At 33.9% G+C, this 17015-nt stretch overlaps 1 protein-coding gene across 1 annotated transcript in view; it reads right to left on the bottom strand.

Annotated features, from left to right (window-relative positions):
• Positions 1 to 17015, bottom strand: part of LOC126763643 (probable G-protein coupled receptor 139) — a 226001-nt gene that overhangs the window by 161940 nt on the left and 47046 nt on the right. The window contains exon 2 of the mRNA XM_050481349.1: positions 6144 to 6189. The gene's annotated coding sequence lies outside the window, so the exon portion shown is untranslated. The remainder of the gene's footprint in view (positions 1 to 6143; positions 6190 to 17015) is intronic.

Raw genomic sequence — 17015 nt, 5'->3', positions numbered from 1 at the left:
CACATCTGGAATATTGTCTAAATTTTCAAGTTGATCTGAGTAATAGTTTCAGAGATAAAGCTCTGAGAACTTGTACGCTCGAGTCTAGCTAGGTTAAGTGCGCCGTCTTTAAACGCGTTTTCCGGATAGTGTTTTTTTAAGGCAGTTGGCTAGATTTCTAGAGAACTACTCAACCGATCTTCATGAAATTTTGCACAGGTCTTTGAGATACAATTCTTAAAGGCTTGGATGAAGGATTTTTGCGATTACAACTATTCGAAAAATATAATGTCGCAAAATTTTTACTGAAATTTTATTTTTTTTGTAAAAATGCATGCCAAAAATCCAAGTTTCAGTTTTTTTCCTTCGTCCAGGTTCTAAATTAAGGTTTTAACTAAAACACGTGTTTTTCACTTTAGATGGTCCACTAAGGAGTTATCCTGCCAACGTGGCGCATCTTTTTTTTCCGAAAGGTCATCGGAAATGGTGTCGCAATGGCCGGGCTTAAAATATAATTTTCCAAAAGTTTCAGAATTTCTTTGTTAATAGTGTATGTTTGTAACAAAAAAAAATTCGCATAAAATATTTAAATTTTTATATGAAAAAAATTGGAAAAAAACTGTTTTTTAGCCGATGAAACTCATGTAACCCCTTAATGCTTTAATATATACAGTATTTCTTCCAATTTGGTAAAAACATTTGGTCATTTCAGCTATCATTTTGTATTTTTTGTTGAAGCTCCTTACATATTTATATTAAAATACTACAAATTTATCTTAAATTCTGCCTGTAAACCGGTGTCATCTTAAAAATTTTCTAGTATTTCGAACATACCCACCCTTCCATTTCTTTTATCACCCACCCTTATAATTACTTTTTCCACTCAACGCTTATTCGCTTTATCTTACTTTACCAAAGTAGCAAATAATAAGCGCAAGCTATTACGTTCTCGTGAAACCAAAATCAGATATCAGATTTTTGCTTGTTGAAATCCGTTTTTATCTCCAAAAGACCGCAAATTGTGGCCACTGACAGCAAGTGAGGGATGTGAAGAGTTTTCAGGAATACAAACACAAGGAAACGTTTATACCCAAGGCACATGCATGCAAAAAATACAACGCTGGATACATATAATTATGTCATTGAGGTTTTGCATGCACACAAGCTGCCAGTACGATAGTGCTCAGGCAAACAATGGAAGACGTCAAGTATGATGAACAACCTTGAATGGGAAGGCGCTCCTCAAAGGCGCACAAAAACTGGAACACACATATGTATATCCATATGCATTTAGATATAAGTGTGTGTATGCAAATAAGTGCTTACATGCTTATCACATACATATAAACATTACAATAGAGTAATAACGTTGCATTTGATATATTTACACACATACAATGATGCTTCCCCAAACACGCTTTGTGATTCCTCTTTGCCAGCATTTAGTTACAAATTCGCTTTAAAGCAATCAAAAATGGTGCAACAGACGCATGCATCAAGTATATACAGCAGTGAATATATTATATTTGAGTTCACATCACCAGCAGTCGCACACAATTAATCATACGCCCTGTTGCACCGCACACTGCAGTCAAATTTACAATTCAAAGCATACTTTTAGGGTTATGCAGTGTTACTGCTTTTGCTGACTTACGCATTCTACACCATCGCTTATGAGCATGTGATTGACTCGCTCGTAAATGCATAAAGTTTTCAAATATTTTTGCAACTGTTTTGTTGCAGTTTCCAAAATTTATGGAAATAATATGTCCCACTGCTGCAGCACAAGTGCTCGATAATTTTGTAAAATTTTTGACAACTTAACTTTCGGTGCAGATATGTACATATGTATATTATGTGGGAAGAATGTCAGCGAAAAGTCACCGTAATACTTGAGGCGATAAAAGTGTAGTAGTAAATTGCAGACGACTGAGCGTTGGCGTAAAGTTAAGAAGGCAGAAGCAGCGTCAATTTGAGTTCCTTTATTCAAAAGAGAATACAAAATAATTTTTACATAATATTTTGAAATTATTTTATGTTAAGATTTATTTTTCCTTTTAACCGATGGTGCTAAAATCCGGATGTTTTCGTACCAAAACAGCTTTAAGGTTGCCACTTATTTTTTAATTTAGATACAAAATTTGCTGTTATAAAGAAACATCATAAACTGAAACAGATTTGAGAACAAATTGCAAATACAAGTATATTAAAATGGCACATCAAGTGCTAATTGAGCCCGATAGGGCTGCACTCCTACCTACCTATATTAATATTCTATGATATTTAAAGGTTGCCATCTGTTAAAATTTTTTTATAAAAAATTATGTACAAAGAGATGTGAAATAGATTTGAGAACAAATTACAAATAAAATAATATTTTGTGATATTTAAAGGTTGCCACCTGTTAAAATTTTTAAACCAAATTCTTCAATATAAAAACACATCACAAATTGAAGGAATTTTGTATTCGTTAAAAGTAAGTAATATTTTTTTAAAAGCGTTGCCACCAGTTTATAATATTTAATTCACCCAAAATAATAGGAAAAAAAATATGCCTTTTACAAAAAATTTAATGAAAAAATTTACAGTTAGAATTTTTCATGGAAGGTTGCCATCTGCAGTAAATAAAATTTTATTTCAATTAAATTACTATTTACATATGTATATTATGCTAATGAAAGATATTTTCAAGCCGAGTTGCCACTTGTTCAAACATTATGAATGAAAAAAACATTAGTACCAAGAAGACAAAAAACGAAGGAAGGAATAAAAGTAACAATATTTTTTAAAAGTGCTGCCACCAGTTTAAAATAATTAAATAAAAAAAAAATAATAATAAAGGAATGAGTAAGGCGGTGTGGTTTTTGCAAGAAATTGTTTGAGGAAATTTACAATTAAAAATTGTCATGGAGGGTTGCCATTTGTAAAATTTGTAATTTTATTTCAATCAATTTGGAAAGAAGCAATAACAAAAATCGGTAACTAAAGTTATTGAAAATATTTACAGTTATTTTAAATCTTAAATTTTCGAAAATTTTAAAATGTTTGAATATTGCCACCTGTTCGAAAATTTTAAATAAAAAATGAATTAAAAGAGAAACCTCCGGAATTTTGAATTTGTTACAAATAAACAAATTATTTTTTAAAGCGTTGTCACCAGTTTAAAAATTTTATTTTAATTTTTGTGAAAAATGTTAATATATAGGGTTGCCAACTGTTTAAATTTTATATTAAAATAAATACATAACAAAAATTAAATATAACCGTAACGTGCGCTACACTTAAAAGGTTGTGAATGATGACTTTTGAATATATTTTCAAGAAGGGTTGCCACCCTTATCTTATTACACAGTTTAAAAACACAGTTTAACTGTGATATCTAAAGTCAGGTTTTAGAGAGTTTATGTAAGGTAAAGTTGATTGACATCTGACATTGTAAATATATTTATATCGGCACTAAGTGTCAACAACCCAAAATATAGAACTTTGTTCCATAATCCATTAGATCTTTGCTAAATTCAAGTTCAATAAATAATTCCAAAATGCAGCAGCTTTAATAGAAAAAATAATTTTTTTTTTTTAAATTGTTTGCTCATTGATAACAGTTATAAAGAAAAGCAGTTAAAGCATAAATAAAATAAAATTTTATTAAAAATATACATATGAACATATGTATACAGTACATAGTATATTTATAAAATATATTTTAATATCTCTCATTTCTTCTTCCCTTTGACCATTTCAATCCTTTTGCTGCCAATGAAATTTATATTAATATAAACAAGGACATCAAGGTCTCCTACACCTTTCTTAATATTTACTTTAATCAGTCTTCCATTGCCATCTACGCTGTTCTCAAAGCATTCATCTATATTTTACTGTTTCCTTCGCTTCCGCATTCATTACTTTATCAATAGTAGAATATCATTCCTTTGCTCTCAACCGCAGCATCTTCTCTTATCGTTTTAGCTTTGTGTTGTATTCAAAGGAATGTAAATGAGTTTCAGAAAATATGAAAATTGTTTCAGTATTTATGTGAATTCTCAACAATTTACCTACCAAGAGTGTGGTGGACTACAGATTGCTATTCTTTGTGGGGAATTGATTAAAGAGAAGCTTTGTGTTTAACACTTTGTTGAAAATGGATAGTAATATCATTTGCATTTCAGTAATTTCCAGAAGTGCTAAAGGAATCATAAAGGCAAGGAAATACGTTTTACATTTATTTTTGTAATTAAAATTTTAAGAAACTTTGGAAAAAGGGTTGCCATATGTTATTAATCATACTTAAGAAATATGTAATAATTAATATATAATTTTTTTATCGAATTACATAAATAGTTTTTATTTCTTTAACACCTATGTTTTTAGTTTCTCCAGAGTTGCCACACTTTTTGAATATTTTCAGTTGAAAGCCTTTATTTTTGCTTTAAAGTTTTGCTGCTGAGATAAAATATAAATTAAAATTTTTCTAAAATTGTGTTTAAAAATGCTCTGAAGTTGCCACATCTTTCAAATATTTTCGCTTGAAAGTTTTTGGTTTAGTTTTTAAAGAATGCTGTTCATATTAAACATAAACTTTAAGTTTTAAAATTTATTTCGGAAAGTTTTGACTGCTCCAGTGCTGCCACATCTTTTAAATATTTTTATTAGAAATTTTTGTTTAGTTTTAAAATTTTGTAGATTATATGTATTAAACGTATGTACATGATATAGTTTCTAAATGTATTTTTGAGACCTCTGGATGTTACAGAGTTGCCACATATTTTAGATGATTTTTTTTAATAAAAAGTTTTTTTAGCTTTAAAATTGTGCTGATTATATCAAATATAAATTAAAAATTTCTTAAATTTGTTTTTCAAAATACGCCGAAGTTGCCACATCTTTCAAATATTTCCGCTTGTATGTTTTTATTTTAGTCTTTAAATTATAATGTTCATATTAAACATAAACTTTAATACTGAAAATTTATTTTCGAAGGTTTTGGCTGCTCCCGAGCTGCCAGACTTCTTAAATATTTTCATGAAGTAATATTTCTTTAGTTTTAAAAATTTATTGATAATATTAAATATGCACTATAAATTTTCTAAATGTATATTTTAGACTTCTGTATGCTGCAGTGTTGCCACATGTTATAACTTTTTTATTTTTTTTGATAAAAGGTTTTAATTTAGTTTTTACATTTGGCTGATCATATTAAATGTAAAGCACAAAATTTTTCAAATTATTTCCGACAGTTTGGAAGACTATAGAGTTGCCAAATTAATTAAATATTTTCACATAAAATTATTTACATTTACATATTATGTATGTATATAAGTCCTCAAATTGCGTAAGCCGTATTAAAAATATATTATTAATTTTCTCAATTTATTTTCGAGAATTTTGAAAGTTAAGAGTTGCCACATCATTTCTATATTTTAATTTCTCAAACATTTATTTTAGTATATAAATACTGCTGAGTAGACCATATTAAATTTTTTAAATTTACTTTCGAACATTTTGGAAGATTTTCTAAATTTATTTTCGAGAATTTTGGAAGTTAAGAGTTACCACATCGCTCCTATATTTTAATTTCAGTACATTTATTTGAGTATATAAATACTGATGAGTAGATTTGGCAAATTAGAAATGACTCAAATTTATTTTCGAGATATACATATGTATGTATGTATGTATGTATGCTCCAGAGTTGCCATATTCTTCAAATATTTTCATACAAAATCATTTATTTCAGTATTGAATTATGCTCATCCTACAAAATAGTTTCTAAAATTAAAAAAAATTAAGGGTTGCCACATCTTTTGCATTTACTAATTTGAGAGCATTTGTTTTTCCTTTACATACATATAAGTGCATGTATTCTGTTTATATTAAATATATATTGATTTTTTTTTAATTTTAACATTTTTTTATGGATTTTGATACACCAGAGTTGCCACATTTTTCAATATTTTATGTGCTGTATATTAAATATAATTGACAATATCTTTTCAAATTATTTTCGAAAAATATTAAATATAAATCATAAATTACTCAAATTGAATATAATTTTGAAATAAAATTTGAGAGGCTTAAGAGTTGCCAACTATTATTATTATAATTATATTATTCCAAATCTTTCATATTTAATTTTTTTTTCAAATTTTGCTTTCAAAGCTTACCTGTTTATCAATTATCTGCATTCATATTATATATGCTGAGGGCAACCTGTAAGAAAAAATTTATATAAAATTTTATTTTTCGGTCAACAAAATCAATTCAAAATCTTTAGTTAAAGTTATTTAAATCAGTATTTCTTCACAAAAACTAGACGACTGAATACTGGTTTATATATTGCGTTAACAATTTCTCACTAACAATTAAATCCAATAAATTCCATTAGCAATTACTCGCAGCTAATTGCAAATATAGTTTCCTTTAAATCAAATTAGTATTTGCAGCGTCAAAAATGCAATAAACTTCACTTCATGCATGTGCAAATGAACAATCTAAATAATCCATCACTCGAATCTATCAAAAATGTTATCAAAACTGTGTGGCGCCTGCCGATCACACGCCGGCGGGCAGTCTGCCTGGCACCAGCGTCAACATGCAAGTCTTTGTGTGCGTGTGTCAGTGTGTAAGTATGTGTGTTGTTGATTTCAGCAGCAATAAATTGTGTCAAAATATTCAACTTTTCATCAGCTCAATTATTATTTATTTTTGCTGTTGCAATGACGTCACGTAATTGCAAGAATATGGCAATCATATGGAGTACATATGTACATATACTACATGTCTCATATAATACAGTACAAACAAACTATGTTTATACAGCTACGCATACTTCGAAGTTCATTTAACTGCAGCCAATTTGTTTTCAACAAAATTTAATTGCTCATGTATCCAATACCTGACTTTATATATTCTCATATACATATGTATGTGTATAATTCCGCATACGCTCGTATGAATACAAATAATTAATTCAGTACTCCAAAGTCAAGATGTTGATGGAAAGTTTCAAGGAAGGAACGTGACGACTATACGTTTCGTACTCTTTTTATGCAAATTTTCACAAAACCACTTTGCTTGATACTTCTGAGCTGTATAAGTATGTATGAAATGTAAGTACGCAAACAATTAAGTATGTAAGTTTGTGACATATTTTTAAATTTTTTTAATGCTATTTCACATGACCTCGTAGTATGTCAACAAAAACAACAAAAAAGCTTAAGAATAAGCTAAAGTTTTGAATATAAGCTGAAACTTTAAAAATCCGTTTTAAGATTGATTTCCAAACCTAGAGTCAATTTCAAAAAAACTTGATTACTAATATTCTTAATTTCCTTATCAAATAATATACCGTCAAATTTATTTAATTTATGTATTCAACTGCGTTAGGTGGTAACTCTACTTACAAAGTGATACAAAATCATCTTTTTTTATTTTGAATTTTAAGCCCTGTCATGCCTACTGTGTAGCAAAAATAGTAAGACTATTTAAATTAAATTTCGCGAAAACCCATTCGTCGCAATATTTTTTCCATGTTGGTTGACAGCCTTAGCCTTCTGTGCCAAATCTCACATCAAAACAATAATTAGTGTTTAGTATACGCTTGCCTTTCTGAAATACATAAAGTGCTTTCGGCGATTCGGTGAAATTATTTAACAAAGAAGTTCCATAAATTTTTTGCGTGGAATCACATTTCTGGTGCCAAAACATTCAGAATGTTGGAAAATGCATTTGGTTAAAATTATTTGCCGGTGGCAACTGTTTTTGATTGGTACAAATTATTCAAAAAGGTCGCGTAGGCGTTGAGGATGAACCACGTCTAGGACGGCCATCAACTGAACTGATGATCAATTCGTAAATAAAATAGAGTAATTGGTGCTAGAGAATCGACGATTAACAGTCAGAGATTTTACTGACATCGTTGGAATATCGGAAGGATCAGTGAAAACCATTTTGAAAGATCTTTTGGGCCTAAGAAAAGGGAAAGCACGATTCGTTTCAAAATCACCCAATTTTTTCGGAAAACAGCGTCGCGTTAACGTCTGTGAAACAATGCCTTCCGACTACCAGGATGTCATGAAATTTATTATTACTGGCGATGAGTCTTGGATTTATGCTTACGATTCGAAGGCAGACGATTAATCAGCCGAATATCGACGCAAAGATGAGCCGAAGCTGAAAATACCACGTCAAAACAGGTCAAAAACCAAGGTTAGGTTGACAGTTTTATTCGATTCTCAAAGTGCGGTGCACTACGAATTCGTTCTGACTAGTCAAACTGTAAACAAAGAATACTGTTTGAGTATCATGCGTCTTTTTTGTGAAGCTATTCGTAAAAAGAAGGCGGAATTGCGGATCGACAACTCTTGGTTTTTTCAGCACGATGGTACTCCGTCGCATACTGCATTGATTCTTCGTCAGTTTTTGGCCAAATTTTCAACCAATATCGTGCTGTAACCACCGTATTCTTTTAATTGAGTTCCGTGAGTCTTGTATGTATTCAGAAAATTCAAATGAGTGCTCCGCGGAACCCCGTGAATCGATATACTCATTCATACCGGAACCGAGAAAGGAAAGCTGTTGCTTGTCAAAATCTTATAGACCGTCACTATAACATGTTTCATACTAAAAAGTATGGAAAGAATCTGCGATAATCTGATCAAGCTTCAAATTCGGCTCACCCTTTTGGAATTCCATAGCACCGTACGTGGAAGCAGTTGAGACAATCGAAATTTCCTAGCACCTTTTATCAATATAAATCAGAAAATGCTCGCCCGTTTAAATCATATATTGAAGGTACAAAAATCGCTCAGCAGATCGCTTGTGGCATCCTGCAAGAAGGCATCTTATCCACCTTTATTTAGGTAATACTGATTAATGTATTCATAATTCTACTCGTCATTCCCGGCTCATAAAAAGGGTCCGCCAACTGGGCAGATGGTCACGACCTAACTGTCAATCCGGAGAAAGCAGTAGTATGTCTTTTCACAACCTCCCCTCTTTAAGAAGTGGAACTCTGTCAAATATCTGAGAGTTTTTCTAGATAAAAAGTTGAGATAGAGAACACATATTGAGGGTAGAGCTCTCAAAAGCTTTTGAATCTGGAACTCCTGTATAAGTGACATTACCTACATAAAAAGGCTCCACAGTGCCGCATTAAACTTCTAGAACAGGTGCAACGGGCCTGCTTGCTAGTGATTACGAGCGCAATGAAAACTACATCAACCAAGGCTATGGAAGTTATCCTCAATATCCGGTTAATATATGTTCAAGTGAAGACTGGTGTAATGCTTACGGCCAGTTGACTCATGATTTTAGGCCATTGGAGCCAGACTCGTCGTCACTATGGACATGGTGTCATATTCGACCTTATTAATGATATCGAGCTTAGTTGATAATGCGACCATGTTAAGGAGATCCACGAAAACTAACCACAACGTCTTCATTCCACAGCGGAGAAGTGATATTGAGGAACAGGGATAGAAAAAATTAGGTATTTTACCACTCTGATCTGACTGAGAATCCACTGAATGGCTGCATAGACTTAATTTGGTTACCACTCGAGAGCGCAATGGGTCTAATGTTGGCCTAAATGCGATCACACGCGGTCTGGCATGCTTGGGTCTCCCTTTTCAACTAATCAATGCTATATATAAATATATATAACCCAACTATATAAAAATCGCTACCATATACACCAGTGAAATACCCAAATGAGTGCAAAACACTGCCAGCCAATTTTAAATAAACACAAAATAAATATCTTCAGTGTACAAACAAGAGTGAAATGCCAAAAATGAATGACAGCAAAGCACAAATGCGAAAATTAGTAAATAAAGCTTTGAATTTATAAGAAATAAATAAACAGCGCAGCCAACTCAGCTGAGACTGTGGCTGAGTTTAAGTAATATTTCTTGGCGCAGGAAGATAAATAAAAGTAGTTTTATTTGTTGTTGTAGTTTCTGCAAATTCTAAGTTTCCCTTTGACAGTTCACAAGATTGAATGTCGTAAATGTAATTAAAAAGCGCCCACTGAGAGAAGCAGTTTTAATAACTACAAGGCTGAATGAAGTAGGAGAGTAAGTACTTGAAGGGTAGAATTGCTCGATTATTAAGCAGAAATTTACTAATTTCAAATTTAAACAGAGTCAGCGCTGAAGTCTAGTTTGAACTTTGGACAAAACAACTTATTTGACTTCTTTGAGCAAATTAAATTTTTTTTTGAAAATTAAAGTTTCACCAAAACTTGCTGGAATGACTACTTTCAATCTGTCGATTTGTGAAGAATTGTGTGAGGAAATTTTTTTATAAATATAATCCGCTTACTTTTTACGCTCACTGTAAAATTTTGCATATATTCTGCGCTAAATTTAATTCTTTTTTTTTTGTTTTATGTTGAATGAACAACAATTTAAAGCAAAGTTTGCCAAACCAAAATCGGTTTCTGCCTTCGTAGGCAAAAATAATGGAAATCATGTAAATCAGTTTATATATTGATATGTATGTATATACTACTTGTATGTGTAAGCCCGAAATTAGGTTATTTTGCTATTTCGAAATCAGTGTGGTTGCGCAAAAGTCTGAAATATTATGTCAGAAATTTCATTATTTATTTGTTTTTGCTATTATATTATATTTGTAGGGCTTCGCTTGGCTTCTGCTTTCATTGTTCCAATTCCAATTGTGGAAAAATAAAAATACAAAACAGTTGGAATCACAAACAATTCATGAACTTAATTCTATTTTGATAAGTGTGTGGAAAACTCAAGAGCTGCTGTCAAAACGATATTTAGGTCAGTTTGCTGCATTTTGATAATTAAATTTGAGATTTTACCAAAATTAAATAAGATAATGACTGAACTTTAAAAACAAAAGCAAATATACTTTATGGCATTATTTATATATTCCAACAAAAATATATGGCAGTGCCAGCGTTAAGACCACAGTAAGGCTATTAGAGTGGATAGATGTGCATATTGTATGTCATATAAAATATATATAGTGCCGTAAAAATTATCATAACGTTGTAATGAAATTCGCTCTGCAAATATAAGTATTAATATTAGGGTGGTTCAGAATTGGCGCTGTTATTTGTGGGAATGTTTTCTCCCTTAAATAGAGACTTTTGAAGTTTAGAGGTGGAAATAAAATAAAATGTTCTTTGAAGTATAATAAAAATATATACTTAAGCATTAGGGTGACACTAAAAATATTTTTTTTCTTTAGGCGAAAATATCGTTCAAAATAACGAAAAAGTATATAAAGATATACATATATATTAGGGTGAACCAAAAAAACTATTAATTTTTTTCTTTAAATATCGCCAAAATCTTCTTCTTTATTGGCTTAGACACCGCTTACGCGGTTATAGTCGAGTTTAAAACAACACGACAGTCGTTTTTCCTTTTCGCTGTTTGGTGCCAAATGGAGATTTCAAGTGTAGTCAGGTCCTTAACACCTGGTCTTTCCAACGGAGTGAATGTCTTCCCCTTCCTCTCCTTCCCCTGGCGGGTACTACGTCGAATACTCTCAGTAGTGGAGTGTTTTCCTCCATTCGGACGACATGACCTAGCCAGCGTAACCCTGTCTTTTGAATCGCTGAACTATGTCAATGTTGCCGTAAATCTCGTACAGCTCTTCGTTCCATCGGCTGCTGTATTCACCGTTGTCAATGTGCAAAGAACCATAAACCTTCCGCAGAACCTTTCTCTCGAAAACTCGTAACGTCGACTCGTCAGTTGATGTCATCGTCCAAGCCTCTGCACCATATAGCAGGACAAAGATGATGAGTGACTTGTAGAGTTTGGTCTTTGCTCGTCGAGAGAGGACTTTATTTCTAAATTGTCTACTCAATCCGAAGTAGTACCTGTTGGCAAGAGTTATTCAACGTTGGATTTCAAGGCTGTCGTTGTTGTTGGACTTAAAGCTGGTTCTCAGATAGACGACATTATGCACGACTTCGAAGTTTGACTGTCAACAGTGACGTTCCCCCTGCGTGTAGTTCGGGGGGGAAACCGAATATACCCGTGGTAAGGCATGCCTGTCGTAAGAGGCGACTAAAATCCTGGCCACCAGTCCAGAGCCGTATGGAAGCTCAACTGGTAGTAGCTTCGGCTACGAGGTCTGACCGGAGACTTAATTCTGGTACCACGGGAAGCAGTTAGCCCTTAGAGGTAACTCCAATCTGCTCATTGGGTTTGGCCCTTTGTGGAGATTCGTTCCTGGCTGTGGTTTAAACCTAAATGCAGGCAGGGCATTTGTCCAATGTGGAGTTGCGTTGCAACCCGGTACCGGACCCAAAGCACGGCAGAGGTTTTAGATGGGCCTCGAACCCGACCAAGGTGGTTAGTGTGTCCATTCCACACTGCTAACTGGTACTGAAAATGCTTAGCATTCTCAGGGCGCTGATCAGCGCATTAATTTAATCCGCTGTGCTTTTGAGCGCCGTGGAGTAAGGCTGTCGTCAGCAGGTATCCACGTTAAACACACCGGATATTGTTGTCAACAGTGACGTGGGAGCCAAATCGCCGCTTTGGTGTTCAATAGGCGGGTAATTGCTTTTCGAACCTCATCATAGTCGGGCAATGGAATATCTATTTCGGCGTCATCGATTGTGGAATCGGGTTCGCCATCCCTCTATACATTCCTTTCTACATAAATGGTCTCATAAGTTTTTCTTTTGTAGGATGTTTTGTTTTGAGATATGTATCTTTTCGGAAAGTCTTTCTATTAATATTTAAAATTCATACTTGCAGACAATTTTTTAGGAACTTTTCAGAGTGTAAAGTGAAAGTAAAATCGATTTTTATTGAACCACACTAATATTTAAAATATGATATTTATTAAATATATACATATCTATCAAAGATTTTGCATTTTAAATGCATTTTTCGCAAATAGAAAATTATAAATTGCATATTTGTGTGAGTGTTTCTGGTAAATTCCAGCCATTGTTTACACCCCTGAGGCAATAAAAATGACCACAACAATTTCTGTGTGAGCGCTAGAAAAAAGAAATTCTTACGGTTATATCGGATAGTGCATCGAGTGCTAAGCATGAGTGCCACCTTGTAAATATATATTTTGCAAATATTTATAACTGTATATTATATACGATTATATTTGTGCTATATACCACATGCGATGCTAAGATCAGCCACTTCTTTCAGCGGCATGCACATACAATACAAATAACGGCAATAAAAGTGCCACGAGCAATAAAGGAACAATAGCCTAACAAATCACACGAAACATATACAAATATACTTCATACATATATGTATATCAAAATGAATATATGCTTATATGCGATGCAGTGGAATACTCAAACAGTTAAGAAAACGACAGTCTATAATTACGAAGCCTTGACTGGAATCGAACTAGTCTGAAAAATATCACACTTTTGAAAAACTTGGGGCAGCAAGAGAGCAAAGTGATGCTCGAGACCTGTTTTTTTAATGAAAGCTTGAGGGACCGGAAAAACTCCAACTTAAATCTCTACTCAGAAATATGAAACTCTACAGAGTTTTGTACCACTTTGAACTAGTATACGACTAGTATATGACTAATGAAAGACGTAACAGTTGACAGCACGAAGGACATCAACAATTAAGGGGTTATATCCACTTCAGAATTTAAATAAATCGATTCTTTGTTTTGAAGAAAAATCTAATGCAAAAATAATTGGGAATATTTTCAGAAAATTTGCTGTTGAAACTTCACGTTCTGTAAAGAAAGTGTTTCGCGATCGGAGAGTCGATTCAGCGCTGTTTGCAGCAACTCGGACTGACGTATGGAACGATTTGGCGCATTTAACGTCGAAATCTTTAATTCAAAGAGTACAAAATACAGCTTGTGTAAGAACTGAAGCCGCTCGACTTTTCCAAGTGACATCGCTTCCCTCTATAGGCTCTTTAAAAGTTCTAAGAAGTTAGGACGTTTTTGAGCCAAAGTTTGTTCAGCGATTAGGTCCACTGCTGGCTTAATGGATATGTAGACAAGCAAAATTGCCACATTTGGGACAAAGAGCAACCTGAAGATATTCTAGATCTGCCATTTCATCCAGAAAAAACAAAGGTTTGGTATAGCTTGTGAGCCGGTGAAATCATCGAACCATATTCCTTCAAAAATGATGCCGTTGAGAACGTAACCGTCAATGGCGACCTTTATCGTGTCATGGTAACCGACTATTTCATGCTTGAAATTGAAGCTTGTGATCTCGGCAACATTTCGTTTCCACAAGCGGGCGCCTCTTCCCAGACATCGCATTAATCTATGAATTCATTGAGAGAACGCTTCGGTGAGCAGACAATTTCACGTTTCAGGCCGGTCGATTGGCCTCTGAGATAGTGTGGTATAACGTCGGTAGACTCTTTCCTATGGAGATATGTAAAGTCTAAAGTCCACGCGAACAATCAAGCTTCGATTCAGGCCTTGGAGCAAAATGTCACCCGTGTCATTCGCCAGTGACCAGTCGAAATGATCGAACGAGTCATAGAAAATTGGACTCAACGAATGGACCATCTAAGACCCAGATTGGAACAGATAATCTTCAAAAAAATTTGTTCTTTCGAATGCTAATAAATATTCCCCATTAAGTTTGAAGTTTCTGTGTTTTTTCTTTAAAAAAGTAATGGAAATCTCAAAATGGATGACCTTTAGCAGGGTGGTGATGATGAGTGACTCGTAAAATTTGCTTCGCTTTTTTGCCCAACCTGGAGGTTATGTCGGAATTTTATAAAAAAAAAAACTAGATTTTTTATAAAAGTTTCGATTTCTGCCGCTCTAAGGCGTAAATTAAAAAAAAAAAAAAAAGAATTTTTTTGAGAAGCCGCTATTTAGAGAGAAAATAAAAATGTTGACTAGTTGTTCGATCACTATCTTTATTCATCTATTGTTATTATAAATCTCTTTGCCTTTTGAATTTGAGATAATTTTAAGCAACAAAGTCTTACTCACGGCAAGACAGCTTTTTCGTAGGTCCTCCTATGTAGATCCTGATTTCAAAGAAATACAACATTTAAAAATGAATCACCGTTTAGTAAAGTAGATTAAATTCTCTAAAAGAAAATGACTTTTACATCGTTCCCACATGAAACAAATTAACCAATAACTAGTTGCTTTCCCTGCTGGGTATACATTCATATAAGTGCATATGTATTGGTAATGCAGCACAATTTTCTAAAAATGGCTATACTGCATGTTTATGGCGAATTTCGGCTAAATTCACATTTTAATCATAAAATTTTGGCACTACAGTGTTTTTGTTGTTCCCTCGTCGCTATACATACTATACATGCTACATGCACAGACATTCCTTGGTAATTTGGCTAGAGAGTTTTTTGTCTGTTTTTATCACTGCCCGAAGTATTATACAATGCAAAAAAAACGATGTGTGTGTATGTGTGCACATAACAATAATAGCGTGTATGCCAGAAAATTAGTGGCGAACAAAAACAGCCATCTGGGAAAATGTCCATGTTGCACACCGATTTTATAGGTGCGCTCATAGCGCTGAAGAAGCGCGCACTGTGTGGGCGGCAGCATTAATGGATTTTCGCCTTGATAATACTCACGTAAATAATGTTGCAGTTTTTCGCTCATTTTATTAATTTTTTGTTGTTGTTGTTTGTTGTCTCCACACACGCAGCTTTTAAGTGGTTTTTGGAAAGACTGGCGCCCGTGTTTAACTTTTTTTTGGCATTTTAGCGGTATTGTGGTGAAGAGCGCAAACACTCAGACAGACACGAGAGCTGGTATAAATCAAATAGACTGACATAATCAAATGGGAATAGAATGGCAAGTGGTCACAGCACTCTTTTGAGTTAGCCACATATTCTTTTGTGATTGGTTTCATTGTATAGCTTCGTTCTGGCTTGCACGTGTAAGTGCTTTGTTAAGAGAGCAGAGCAGCACTGAAACTAAGCGAGCAGGGAAGTGGTGAGTCGAACATGGCAAAGATACTATATTACTTGAATTTTTTAATACAAGTATGTACCTGAATCTTATATTGTGCACCCAGTATAGAAACTATAACGAAATTATTTGGAAAAAAATTAAATTCAGCCTAAATGTAGGCAAAGCATAAATATTGTTATGCAAAACTAAATAAAATGCTGCCCACATTTAGACATATGATCGCATATCTCAGTTAATGTCAAATTAGGCTGGTAGGCTAATGAACCACGCGAAAAACCAGTTTTGGTACTTTGCGCTACTATAGTGTTACCTAGTTCCTAAGTAATAGACGTACTTCAGAGTGCCAGCGCTTGACGCGAATTTCGAAGGTTCTGCGGCCTCACTAACAATACCGCTTCCAGTTACTGATACCGCGGGGCTACCATATGTTTGAAGCATTGCCTTGCTAGTGCGGAACAAGTGCATAAGAGATTCTTCATTCCTTTCTCTGGTGACTTGCTCTTGACATTTCCTGCATTCATCTTGATCTGTGAGCCCCACACAGCAAACTACTGCCGCCAAGAGTGTGACCAGTGATTGATCCGATCAGGCTCCAACAGTAGGTTAGTATCATGAGTGCATTGGACCTTTGTATATTACGAATCTACCATTATACAAGTGACTTTGTAGTTTTGATCCCGGTAGATCGCTCCATCGCGTTTGGACCTATCCTACCATGCTTTTGTCCAGATCGTTGCAGCGGCATGGCATGGGTTTACGAGTATCGGTCACGTTTTCGCATGATAGCCCTTCATCACTCTTAACTATCTCATCAGCTGGTACCCAGAAAACATGAAGTCGCTACCCTACTCCGCTGTTTCCCAAGAAATTTATGGAAGTTATGCGAAATGAGCTTACGCCTTGGTTGCTACTTCGCTTTTTACAAAACGTAGATGCTAACTCTGAGGTTGCTTTATGATGCATTGGAGACTAGCTCCGCCGTATTCCCAATAGCAAAAGCCACTGTTTGAAAGATATTGCTGTGATCCGACAACTTATAAAGCTGACTAGTATAGTACAGACAGTATAATCCCACACCGACTTCGTTCTTCCGACTTTTCTATATGTAAATTCTTCTGCCG

Source organism: Bactrocera neohumeralis, chromosome 6 (genome assembly GCF_024586455.1).
Source record: "Bactrocera neohumeralis isolate Rockhampton chromosome 6, APGP_CSIRO_Bneo_wtdbg2-racon-allhic-juicebox.fasta_v2, whole genome shotgun sequence".
In the NCBI taxonomy this organism is placed as follows: domain Eukaryota; kingdom Metazoa; phylum Arthropoda; class Insecta; order Diptera; family Tephritidae; genus Bactrocera; species Bactrocera neohumeralis.
The sequence above is the reverse complement of the archived record's forward strand: the minus strand, read 5'-3'. Positions and strand labels throughout refer to the sequence as shown.